We start from the raw sequence: 14,458 nt of genomic DNA on the forward strand, positions 1-14,458 counted from the left end.
CCTAAGAATGTATTGGAGCTATACTCAGCAAGAAAATCATAAGCAGTTCCAAGAAATATGAGGAATGCAAATGATCCAATCAGTATTCCAGATACACTAGGAATCATAGAAAGGTTATCTTTTATCGAGTTGCATCAGACTCCACAGAGGAAAGTTGGTTGTAGACCTTACCGAGTGAGGTCGGGAGTAAAGGAAATTTGGTTTGTTCACCGAGTTGATACTCTTGCTGAGTTAGGTCAGTGGATGACAGTTTGTCACGCACTATGTCATAATGGCACTGAGCATTTATGAAAATTTCTCAACAAAAAGGGCAATTTTGACTTCATTTTTCATCACATCCACAGCATTCGAAGAGCAGAGCAATTTGAAAGAACATTATAGTGTTTTCAAGTGATTTAGTAGTGAGATCTTCACAAATTTCATCATCTATTGAGCAGGGATGGTGTCTACCAGAGGAAGCAGCACTAAACCAAAGAAGGGTTTTGAAATGCTAGTTAAGGGTGTTGAATGGAAAGCACCAAACTTCAAAATCATTTCGGCCATTGCTGAATCACTTGATCCTTATGAAGCTCAATTGCAAATATCGCCTAAGGTACTCCTAATTAATGACATATGAACTCACTTTAAATGTTCTATTCAAGAATTACTGACACTAGAAATGGATACTGCCCTAGCTGAAATGTGTGTTGACAGAGTTTTGAAACCTAAGCATAAACATTTGGAAGCTAAAGGATTAACTCATATCCCTCACATGCCTCAAAATTTCCAAGTGAAATGGATAAGATACATATTGAGTCAGTTTCACAATGGTCAATTATGGTTGGAGCAACCCATTCTGATTACAAAGATGATACACAAGGTTATGGGTCTACCAATACTAAGCAAAGCCAAGTCAACCAAAACCCTAGGTCAGGAGGAACTGCAGAAGAAAACCCTAGCCAAATGGGATGGAAGAGGTTTGAAACTAAACAATGTCACTGACATAGAGCTTAGGTTTGGCATCCATATCATTGCACATAAGATCTACAGCTGGAGTTGGTCAAACAATGTTCCTTGTGAGGTAGTTGAGCTAGCATACAAGGTTATAAAGAAGAACCTTGAATTTGATTTGTCAGATGTATTACTAAAGCAATTGAACAAAAACATTGAAAGTGTGAAGACTTCCAAGAACAATTCCTTCAAGTTTGGTTCATTGCTTACCTGTTTATTCTTTTATGCTCAAAAATTCTTTCCATCTAAGGGCACAATCATATGGAGGAAAGATACCCCTTGAAGAAATGGGTGAAAATTTTGAAAGGGTGTTGTATAATTTTTTTGAGGCATTCAAAGAGAAAATGAATAACAGATTTTGAATCCCACCCAAACTTGTGGAAGACTACAAGGATGACATATGCTTCATGGTGGACTATGACAGAGTGTACATTCAAGCAGTCATACCAAGAGTGGCATGGGTAAAACCATTGCCTTATGAAATTAACATTGATGAAGCTGGAGACATCATTGAGGCTCTAGTAAATGAGCTAGCCAATCCAAATCTTTCTGCATTTGGCACTTATGAGGAAGCCAAGAAGAGGATAGAGCTTAGTATCAAGATTCCTCAAGCTCTCAATACAGGCAAGAAGAGGATTGCAAAATTAAAGACAGTCGAAGGTCCTCTAATGCTTACCGAGGGCAAGGGTGAGGATGAAGAAGAGGAACATGAAGAAGAAGAAGAAGAAGAATTAGACAAAGAGGAACCAGAAAGGAAGAAAGGTAGAGTGATTATCACTAAACCTCCAAAGAAACCAACTGTAGTGTTCTCCAGGAGAGGTAGGAAAGGTAAAACTGAACCTGTATTCATTCGCTCTCCACCTACATTTGAGGAAAGAATGAAACAGCTAAGAGTTGGAGTAGGAATATGTAACTTCAAAGTTCTCAAATATGAGACTCGAACTCTAGCTGGGAAAAAAGAGATTGAGGACTTAGTCATGGAGAAGATGGGTATTTGGAAATACTCCCCTACTCAAATGCAACCTCAAATCCATGCAGATCTTTTTGCCAAAATCCAAGTCAGATGGGAGAACACAGTGCAAACTGTAAAAGACATCTTTGAACAATAGTTGAGATAGTTAGTACCTAATCTGACTAATGTAGAAGTAAAGAAGGCAATAAAAGAACATGAAGACAAAATGATTCTAAAGCTTAACTCATGTTTTATATTAATGAATAACATAGAATCAGTGGTTAAGCATGCCTCAGATGTCTGGAGAGATGTTTATCATCTCAACAAGCCATGAGATGAAACTATTATAATTAAAGATGATGATAGTGATGATGACAACACTCCTTCCATCACAGTCACTGAAGGTGAATTGCATGCTTTGATGGAGGAGAAGGAAGAAGAGAAGGAAGAAGAGGAGGAGGAAGTAGAAGAAATGGATGAAGAAGGAAAGGAGGAAGAAGTAGAAGAGGAAGAAAAGGATGAAGATGATCTGGTCAGAATTGCAGCAGAAGCAATTGCATCTCTTCCTCACACTCCACCACATACTGTCACATCTATGGGGATAGCTTCTACTAGTGAGATTGTGAGCGCAACAGCAACATCAATTACTCAATCTTCACCAATCACCTCCTAGCTCCAAGTGTCTACAATAGAAGTGTCAAGCACTTCATCTACTAAGCTGACTATTACTTCCTTAGCTACCGAGTTAGCTCCCTCTACTTCTACATCTTCAGTTAGTGCATTAGTATGTTCTACAATTTTGTCTTCATCAATTCGAGTAAGCTCTATTGTTTTGTTTTCATCAGCATTGTCTGCATCTACTTCGATTCTGATTAGTTCATACACTTCTATGGGTATTCTACCGAGTATGGCACCATTTTTGGGAAGTGTTTCAGTTTTTGGTCCAGTTAGTACTTCTGTTGGCATTCAATCCTGCTCTATTCCATTTTTCGATAGTAGCCCTTCTATCTCTACTATTGTGTCTGTTCCAAAGGTCAAACCAGTAATCACTGAAGTAAAACAAAGGCAACCATTAAAACTTCTAATCATTGGAAAGGAAATTCAAGAAGACATTGACTTAGACACAAATATAATAATACCTAAGATTGACTATGAGACTGCTACTATTGAAGAAATGAGGTTAGCCAGTCAACTCATAGAGAAGAAAGATACGCAAAAGCAGCTAAGGTCTAAAAGGGATAAGGAGTACAGAATAATTGAAAATGCCAAGAATATAATTACAGATGCTATAGGTATTGAAGTGGATTCTACTCAACATATTTTGATTTAGTTAGAAGAGGTTGTACATAAATATAATGAGGACTCCTCTAGACAAGAGAAACTAATTGAAAAGGCTGAAAGGAAGTTTGATACCAAGGTGCTAGAGCATATTGCTCAACAGATTGCAATCAAACAAGTGGAGTTGTCCACATTTTTGAGCAATTTTGAAAATTCTTTTAATGATGTAGCATCACTTTTTGCAAAACTTTGTAATATGTATGGTTTTATCAATGAAATAAAGGAGAAGCTAAATAAGATTGATGCTGACATGAAATCTAGTGCATCAAAGTTGCAGGCTAACCCCTCCTCCAGCTCCTCTCATCACACCAAGGTGAAATATCTAACAGAAGTGCAGGCAGAACTTCTAAGAGAAGAAGCAAGAATAAGAGCAACCTTGATTGATATTCAGAACATGATCTTGCCAATAATGGATACAATGCAAAAACATATTTCTCATTGCAAGACATTGGTTTAGGATCAGAACTTCTCAGTGGCTAATCACATGATCAAATTATCAACAAAAGTTTAGATTGCTCTCTCCACCTACAAAATTTTGCAAGAGAATTAGGATACCTCATTCACCCTCATTCTTAAGGTACATCAAGAATTTCTCTCTCATTTTGGTGTAACTATATAGATGATATATGTAGCCCTTTGGCATTACTATCAAAAAGGGGGAGAGATATCAGTATAAGCAAAAAGAGAAATTCTATATATAAAGAGAAATATCAGTATAAGTGAAAGGGGGAGATATCACTCAATAGAGTCAGCATGTATATGTGTATAGCTATGTACATAAGTATCTTTGTATATACATTATATGTCATCAAGGAGATATATGTAGAAATGTATATGCAGCAGCTTTACAAAGATCAATTTTGAAAAACCAAAATTCAGAAAATCAGTGAGTTAGTTTATGTACATATGTTTTGGCTTATAAGTGTTTTGTCACTAATTCCAAAGGGGAAGATTGTTGGCATTAAGTTAGTATAGCCATTAGTGACAACACTTATCCATATCAGTATAGCTATCGAGCTTAGCACTTAATTCTCTACTCTCACCGAGCATTCCAGTGTTAACCAAGCTCTGAAGAGTTCAACAGTTTACACCGAGCAGACAATGGCTACAGAGCAAATACATGCAATGTGAAGATCAACAGTGTCTACCGAGCAGTAAGCATGTGTCATGCAGATTCTGTGTAAACCAAGTGTTGGAAGAAATAGTGTTTATCGAGTGAAGCGAGGTAAACTCAGTATCTACCAAGTGACACTACATCTACCGAGTCACCAGTGGTCACCGAGTTTAGAACTACATCGAGTGATTAGTATGGATCGAGCCTTCACTTCTACTGAGTGCATGACGATGTTGAGTAATGCAGTGGATGCCATGTATCAGAAGGTCACCGAGTTAGTTCAGTGAACTTGAGTTATTTACTATTGGGCTGACTTTGTAATATATTTGTTCACTTCTGTTTTGGTTGACCTTGTAGTTTTGTAAATTTGAAAGGTATATATGTAAGGTGTATTGTAAGATATCACATGTATGAAGAAGTAGCGAAGTAATGTGAAATATTTTGAGAAGTACATGTGAAAGATTATCAACAACAGTTCAAGGAATACATCAACATCATTACAGAGGTAGAAAGGTTATATCCATCACATAAGGTGATCAATGCATAAAGGATCTTATCAGCAATCAATTGTAAGTAGATCCACTGCTTCATCTTAACAAGTGAATCAGTTTCTAAATCCTCTAACAAGGTAGACTTAACAGTCTTTGTACAAATCTCTTAATCAAGTGCATACTTCATTTTATGTTTGTAAATCCTCTAACAAGGTGGACCTAGTAGTCCTTTGTGCTCCTAATAGGGCAAATCACCAGAAGTGGTCAATGTAAGCCTTAATAGGTCAATTTTATGCTACAGTATTGAAGTTTTGTGGGTATCATCCCCACCCCAGTTTTACTTTCTATTTGGAAGGTTTCTGGGTCACCAAAATATTGTGTTCTTTTGCGTGATGATTTTTTTAACTTTTAGTATTAATGCATACAGTAGCATTGATTGGTTTGTGACAAATTTAAAAGGAAGAATTTAAAGTTACTGATTCACCCCTCCCCTCTCAATAACTTATCATATATTGAATATTTCCAACACTTTTATGTCAAATGACTTGGAAGTAGATGCTACATTGCTGGGATCATGTTTGAGAGATGTTTATATAACTCAATTGTATGATAGATTTTTTTGATGGTTTCACTACATTGCAGTACTAAAAAGGATTTGGATCCCCTTTGATTGTTATCTCTTGTCCATCATGAGGGAATTTCAAACATTAATGAAATGTTGAAGGAATTGCTTGCAAAGAGCGAATCCAAGGACATCCCAAGAGAATACTATATGCCAGTTCCATATCAAGAACTTAACAAGGTACATCTTTGACCACAGGACCAATTCTGATCAGTAACACAACTGATCCTTTAGATGCCCTTTCTTTCTCATCATAAGCTTTAAATGTTATTTTATTTTTAGGATCTACAACATTTTCAGAAAATCCCAGTATAAGGACTAGTTTTAGAGTATGGATATTCAAGCCAGCTCCTCCATCTATAAGAACTCTTTTGATTTTATGATTTTGTATGAGAAATTCTATATGGAGCAAAGAATTATGAGGTTTGTGAATAGAAATATCATCATGTTCAATACAAGATATGAAATGTGGTGTGGTCAAATGTCCCACCATAGCTTGGAATTGATCATGATCTAGATTTGTGGGGACTGTGATCTCTAAAAGAACTTTTTCAAGAATTTATCTTTGTGATAGTTGACAACTATAAAAGTTCTAATATGGATATTTGAGTTGGTGTTTTTTTCAATTGATCCAAAATTTTATATTATTTTGAGATCACGGGTGTATACTTAGGTACATAAACAACTTTTGTTTGAGACGTGGATGGTTTGGATGAGACACCTTGTAGTTTTACCTTAGCTTGATTTCTAGTGGTGACATTAACATTTTTGGGTTCATCCTTCTTATGAAATGTAATGACATTGACATAATACTGAGAAGGATCACATTCAAATATGTTGTTAATGTACATGTAGGATGTTTCATTGTAACTAGCACAATTGTCACTTTTATTGTTGGAGGCATTTCCTTTATCATGAGCTAATAGTGGATATTTGAATACAATATGTGTCTCATTTGAGGTAATTTCATCAATATTTACTTTACCGCTCTTGACCAAATATTGTATCATATTTTGTAACCTTTGACAATCATTTGTTTTATGTCCCTCACCTTTATGGAATTCAAAATAATCATCATCATTCCACCTTGATGGTTTCACTTTTGGTTCATAATCTTTCACTTTAGGAAGTGTTATGAGTTTCCTAATAATTAACTTCCTCAAAGTTGATTTGGGAGATTCACCTATAGGAGTGAATGTTCTCTTCTTGGATATGAAAAATGTTTTTGTGAAAGGCAAATTATTTCATTGATTGTTTGGGACATATTGGGTACTTTGATTTGTTTGAGTAGTAGATTTTTTTCCCAGATTTAGTATTGGTTGTGACGTCTTGATATTTTGATTATCTACTACTCCATCACTCACAATTTTCTTGTTTTTATTCCAATATTTAGATTTGTCATTGTTGATATTGGAATTGTTGTTGAGATTTGACGAGCTAGCATTGTCTTTTGTGTAAAGTTTTAGTTCTCCTTTTCATACCATAGCTTCCTCAATCTTATAGCATTTTCAATGAGATTTTTGAAGTTTGGTGGACATTGTAATTGTACTCTATAGCTCATGTCTAGTGTAAGATTTTGTATACGGATCTCCATCTTTTCATGTTCAAGAGATTCTCAAATATTTTGACAAAAGGTGATGCCATCTTTGTAAGGAGGTGAGAAATGGTTCTTCATTATTTTGTTTCATATTGCAAAGGTCTAGCATTGTCACTTCGTCTCTAATGTTGTACAAATAATGTGTTACAAACATATCAACTAGCTCATTAAAGGACTTGATATCGCGTGGTAACTTAGAAAATCATTCCATAGCTTGGCCTCCCAAACTTCATGGAAACAATCTCATAAGATAAGTCTCATCATGAGCTACTTCAATGCAGACAACACAAAATTCTCTAACATGGTCTTTTGAATTTATATTTCCTTTGTATTTATCAAATTTAGGTATCTCAAAATGAGGAGGAAATAGAACCATGACCAAGCTCTTGTCAAAAGAGTGTGAACATATGTCTTCTAAAGTGTATCTCTTGGTTGAAGATGTTGTTTGAATATCTTGGATTTGTTGCTGAAGCATTTGGATCTATTGTACAAGAGGATCTAATGATAATGTATGCCCATCTAAAGTATTTCCTTGAGTATTGATTCCTTGGGGATGTGGATCGTAGGTGTTTATACCATGAAGATTGTAACCTTGTGGATGAGGTCTTTAGGATGTTTAACTTGGTTGTTGGAAAGGACTTGGTTAAAATAATGTGTAGGTATTTGTTGGACATAACCTTTAAGAGAACATGTTTGGGATAACCTTGTTGTGTAACTCCTTGTTGGGTCATCCCTTGTCGATAAGATCCTTGATATGTTGAGTTGTGTTGTTGGAGAAGACCTTATAAGGTTAGACTAGGACCTTGTTGGGTTACACCTTGTTGAAGGGAAACTTATTGGGTATAACCTTGTGTTAATCTCATATTGGTTTTGACATATGAGTGACTATACACTTAATCATATTCATAAAGTGCATGCTGAGTAAGTAGTTTATGCCAAGCATAAGTTGTCAAATAATGCAAGCTAAAAAAGATATATAGTATGTGTTGAGTCACTCCCGTGATGAGAAAAAGTTAGTATATGCTGAGTGATTTAGATGTTGAGTGAACAGTAGATTTCGAGTCATTTAGAGGCTGTGTTACAACATTGAAGATATAGTGGATTTCGAGCACCATAGGCTTCAAGTGTCGAGTAAATAGTTTTGGGCATAGTTGTTTACAATGATACAAACTCCTATGTAAACCATTTTTGGGCTGACTTAAGGATTGTTTTGCGATTATAGATGATAAGAAAAAATCTATATTGAGAATCCCTATATAGTACATACAACCAATCAGATTGAGAGATGTTCTAAGCAACAAAATGGGTGAATCACAATCATTGATTCTTACCTAACCCTAAGTCAGCTAGATCTTCTTAAGGAGGAAAAACCCTAAAGAGTTTTTAGAATAAAGAGATAAGTTTACATGAGCAGACAAAGCATTCATGATGACTAAGGAGTTGTGAATTGAGATATGAATTACAGAATTAACTAGAGAGAACAAAGGAAAGTAGAGAGGACAGAAGTGATACATTTGATTAGAGAGAATCAAGTACACATTAAGAAAGAGGTGATCTATTTTTTGGCAAAGAAGTGCTAACCAAAGGATCAAGGCTGAGACATTCTATCAAGTGAATCAGTAAAATCTCTTAACAGAGTAGCCTTAACAAGTTTCAAGTTCCAGCAGACTTTTGTATAAATCTCTTAACCAAGTACTTACTTCATTGTAAGTTGAAGTCTTTTAACCATGCCCACTTCTAACATGGTGTTGAAATCCTTTAACATGGTAAGATCTAACAATCTTTGTAAGCCATTAATAGGGCAGACCTTTCACGGGCTAGATCATAGTTTATGATCAAATATTTTAAGTTTCATTGGGTACACTTTACAACTACAATGGTGAAGATTTGTGGGTGTCATACCCGCCCTAGTTTTACCTTCTCATTGAAGGGTTTCTGGGTAACCAATATCTTGTGTCATACGTAATGAATGTTTATTTATTTTCATGCTATGGATGAACATGCTTAGTTTGGTATTTCAATTTACACGCAAATTGTGAGATGGATGTGTGGTGAATGATTTAATGGATAAAGTTTTGAAGGACAAATTCACCCACCCCACTCTCAGAGTTTACTTTCCCTATTGTATTCCCAACACCTTGTTGAGGAGGTCCTTGTAAGGTTACATTTTGTGGACTAGGACCTTGTTGGGTTACACCTTGTTGAAAGGAATCTTGTTGGGTATAACCTTGTTGAGGAGGTCCTTGTAAAGTTACATTTTATGGACTAGGACCTTGTTAAAAGGAATCTTGTTGAGTATAACCTTGTTGAGGAGGTCCTTCTAAGGAAAAACCTTGTTGAGTAGTATCTTGCTAGATTAACCCTTGGGATGTTGAACCTAGTAAAGGACCTTGGGAAGATAGACTTTTTTGAATGGCTCCTTGAAAATGTATAGTCTTTTGTTGTAAAGGATCACTTGATGGTAAATGACCTTTGATTTTTGGCAAGAAAAATGTACATACACATTAAATAGTATAAATGATTCCCTAAAAGTGTTTCTAAAATGCAATGCACAAACACACCACAATATTAAGGTCAACTAAGATAATATCTACTAAATTCTCACTTGGACTAGGTACAACTATGCTAACACAGTGTGGATAGAGCAGTAGCTTGGAGGCACAAGCTCCCCCTTATAGTGCACTCACTTCTTAGGCATACCAAGCTACAAATTCAAAGGGTGATGAAATCCCAAAGAACCACTACCCCACAACAAAGTTAGGAGAGGTGTGGGATGTCTTTAGGGACCTTTAGCACCATTAGGTGGAAGGTTTTTGCAAATCTACAACAAGGTATTTAGTAAGTGCATCCATTTGGAAGGTTATGCTTTTGACTGCTTACATCATCACGACATAACAATATTACAACCACTCCACAAAACTTTCATTTTAATGGTTTTTATTTATAACGGATCAGAAGAGCTTGACATTAGCTCGTCACTAGTTGGGTCGTTCCCTCTCACTAGCTCCGCTAAAGCAAATCTCAAGAGGCAGGCCTTCTAAAGATTAGTACAAAGTTCTCTTGCACCTAGGATCCACGAATGGCAAGGGGAGAGGATACTTTTTGTAATAAAAGTGGGAAACATAAAACATGGCTATTCCATAAGACATAATTGACACAATGATTTACTTTAAAGAAAACACATGAAATTGAAAAGCATGTTGTATTTTAAGCCCAAATCAAGGTTATGATTTTCACTTAACAACCCCTTTTAGCAATCTACAAATGAGTATTTATCAAATGTGTTTTTTATGGGGCCTTCTACACAACGTCTTGTAAAATAACATATAAAACTACTTGAACAAACATCAACTCGTTAAGATGTTAGAAATCTCAAATACAACTAGAAAACTAATCAAAATCTAACTATTGAAATGAATGCGCATCTGTGTGATACAAAAGTGTAGTTACATTGAACCAAAGCATAGATAAGAAACATGCACGACATAAATAAATGGAAGTACAAAAAGGTGAAATGTAGGTGTAGCAATAATGGATGTGAGTTTATGGTGAACAAATGCGAGTATGTGGTGGATGAATGTGTCAATATAATGAATTGGTGCCCAAAACGAACAAAAATGTACCTTTTTAGTCCATGCCATTTGTTTCTGGTGAACAAATGCAAGCATATGATGTGGCACATGACATTGACTAAATAGGTGGAGTAGTAGACTTAGTCATTTAAGTGAGTGTATAATTAAGCAATTTTAATAAATCACTTAATATGATTATATAGAAGACTTAAGATAGTGCAACTAACCTAGGTGACTTAGCTTAATAAATTAAATAATTTATTAATGTTGATAGAATAATAATATTAATTAATTAATTGAGAGATAATGAATTAACTTAATAAATTAAATAATTTATTACAGTTAATAGAGGAAAAACATTAATTAATTGACTTGACAACTTTTAAGTATATACAACTTGGTTTCAGATTTGTGATCTTTCTTTTAGAGGGTTTCAATTTTTAGAGGTGTTTGTATTAGATATGGCGGGGGCGGGGGTCACTTTTTTTGGTGCACTTTGAGCTTGAACAAACATCACCGTTGAGCTTAGAGCATAAAAAAACTCCCATTCCCATATAAATTTTGTCTAGTTTGGATGTCGTTGAAATCTAAGGCAAATTTTATTTGGCCCAACGCTATACAACCTCGGGCATGATTATCGAGATAGATAAAATTATTTCTAATTTTTATTGTAAAGTTCCTTTATTATTAAAAGCACATGAATTTATTTTTTATTCACAAAAAAATCTTTAGAAAAAGTGTCAGTGATATTATTGTTCAAGGTTGGGCCTATGTAAACACGTCCTCTATGATTTTTTGTGGGCCCATCTGAGGTTTTGGGAGGTGTGCTATTCTTGCAGACTATTATGTACTTTGGTCAACACAGGTCTTATTTGACAACAGGTTTTTGGCTTTAAAGTCTATACTGTACCTACTCTTTTTTTACTATGCGACCCAAAGGACCCACGCATCGGGTTCTCCAATTGCCTTTTGTTGATTAGGCCAACATTTTTTATACTAGGGGATTTTTTTTTTGGGGTTACCACACAATCCCACTTGGGTTGCTTATACCCTCATTGGTTTTTTGGCTCCCACACTCCTCAAAAAACTGGTGGTTCTTTCTATGGTCACCTACATTCACATATGGTTTAGCAAGTATGACATTGTTTGTTCGTGTGCCTTGCACAATCTCCAAAGCTGCAGGGCCCACATGATTGCCTGGACATCATCGCTCAAAGAGTACATGCTCCTTCTTCAACCATACGTTAGTGCTTGTTCATGCGCCATGTGGATCTATTTTCCTTTTTAGGGCCTGTAATTTTAGAGCCAGTGCTTGGAGTCTGCCCACTCCTCGGGCTGCGTACTACTTTTTTTTTGAAAGTTGCATGATAGTCACATCTGCCTCTTGTTTGCACCATTTTACAATGACATCACCCTTAATTTTGGTGTAGGGCATGTACAAAACACGCCTATGTGGGCATCCTTTTTTCGTGCCTACATCAACGACACCTTTTCGCCACGTCAACCATTTTTTTTGGAAGCCTCCAACATTTGCTCCCATCTATGTGTATTTTTGTGTGTTTTTTTGGCAATGACATGCCGTTTTTTTTTTTGCCTTAATTGCATGGTGGTACTGATATTTATGGATGGTTTAGCAATATTTCTTAGGCCTTTTTATCATTGGAGGCAACTTTTCTACTTGTGTTCTAGTCATAAGGGTCTGAAATGGTGCTCACATGCACACCTTGACTAGGTGTGCATATGTGCACCATTACCTAGTTTTTTAAGTTAGGTTTTGATGAAAGGTGCACACCTGTGCACCTTGGATAGGTGCACATGTGCACACCTTTCCCATAGGAGTGTTTTAAGTTTTTTAAAGATGCAAATAAAGGTGCGCACTTGGGACAGGCGCGCATGTGTGCACCTTTCTTTCGTTAACTTAGTGTTGTGTGTAGGTGGGAAAAAGTGTAGTGCACCTTTATGGGTGTGGAGGTGCGCTCTTGGGTTCTTTGCAAGGGAAAATGAATAAGCGGAGGGGTGGTCCCAAGTATTTATAGACCCGAAACCATGCACATTTTTGGGATGTGCGCACCTGCGCACCTCTAAAGGGTGTGCATGCACACATCCACATCTAGCACACTTGCACACCCATGATAGGTGCGCATGTGCACAAGATGTGCTAGGTGCGCTAGTGTGCACCTTGAGCTCTTAATCACCTTTCTGGTCCAATTTTCTCAAATTTGACAATTGAGTTTTTCAGACAGGGTACTAGGCAAGACCCAAACTCTTGGTAAAGTCTGAAAAATGACTCAGATCCCAGACTAGAGGTTTGGGAAAGCAAAAAAATGATTAGGGGGTCCCCCATTTCTAGGAGAAATGGGGCTTGCATTGTGAAATCGCAACAGGTAACTCATCAGACTTTATGGCCGAGGCCCAAATCTACTTTTGATAATAGTTTCTATGTTTTTAGCTACTCCCTAAGTTTTATCTTAAGGGGGGTGTTAGAGTAATAAAATATTTTCTTATTAATTAAATCATATTTATTTAAATATTAAGTTGCTTATTATCTCTAGTTTACATAAGTTAAACTTTGGGCATATAATAATTAATTCATTTATTAATTATTATTGTGCAACCTAGGTTAGATTCCTTTTAGGGTTTTGATCTCCTTTACAAGCATTGATCTCTCTTTGTAATTAACGATTGATTCAATTTTGATTAATAATAATTTCTTTTTTTGCTCATCATGAATGTCTCCTCTATGGATTGGGGAATTCTATCTTTCTGTGATAGGTGTTTGCATGCAGGTGATTCTTGGGACTTGTGGAGTTGATCTTTGATCAAAACCAACAACAACATTAAAGGCAAACATGACATCCATCAAAGCCTTCAAAGAACCTCACATTAATCATCCAAATCTATCCAACCTAGTAAGAAATAATGGATACCCCAACACGATTAACGTGTTTCAATCTTACTAAAGACCTTAAAAATCATATCTCCTTCCCCACCACCAATATATTTAGATATAATTCTATCAAAATTTTAATTGAATTACAAATTGACATTTAAATAAAATTAACAGTACAAAAAACTTTAAGAGAGAACCTAAAAAAATTCCATAATGGCCCAAAGAATATTTATAAAGAATTAGGAAATTACCCTTCGAACAACCCCAAAAAAAAAAAATCGTTTTGATCTCTTTTATAAGGATTGATCTCTCTTTGTAATTAACGATTGATTCACTTTTGATTAATAACAATTTCTCTTTTTTTTTTTCATCAAGAATGTCTCCTCTATGGATTTGGGAATTCCAACCTCCATGGCTTTTGCTTCTCTCATTTTGTGATAAGTGTTTGTATGCATGTAGATGATTCTTGGGAGCTATGGGGTTGATCTTTCATCAACACCAACAACAACATTAGAGGCAAACATGACATCCATCAAAGCCTTCAAAGAACCTCACATTAATCATCAAAACTTGTTCAACCTAGTAAGAAGTAATAGACATACCCCAACATAATTAACTTGATTCAATCTTACAAAAGACCTTAAAAATCACATCTCCTTACCCAACGCCAATATATTTAGATATAATTCTATCAAAATTTTAATTCAATTACAAATTAATATAATGACATTTAAATAAAATTCACAATACAAAAAAATATTTTAAGAAAGAACCTAAAAAATTTCCACAATGGCCCAAACAATATTTGAATAGAATTGGGAAATTACCCATAGAACAACCCAAAAAAAACAATTGGTCTGCAATATTTGAAAATAATTTGAAAATTACCCAT

This window comes from Cupressus sempervirens, chromosome 6 (genome assembly GCF_028749045.1).
Source record: "Cupressus sempervirens isolate cs-2001-9-10 chromosome 6, ASM2874904v1, whole genome shotgun sequence".
Taxonomy (NCBI): Eukaryota; Viridiplantae; Streptophyta; class Pinopsida; order Cupressales; family Cupressaceae; genus Cupressus; species Cupressus sempervirens.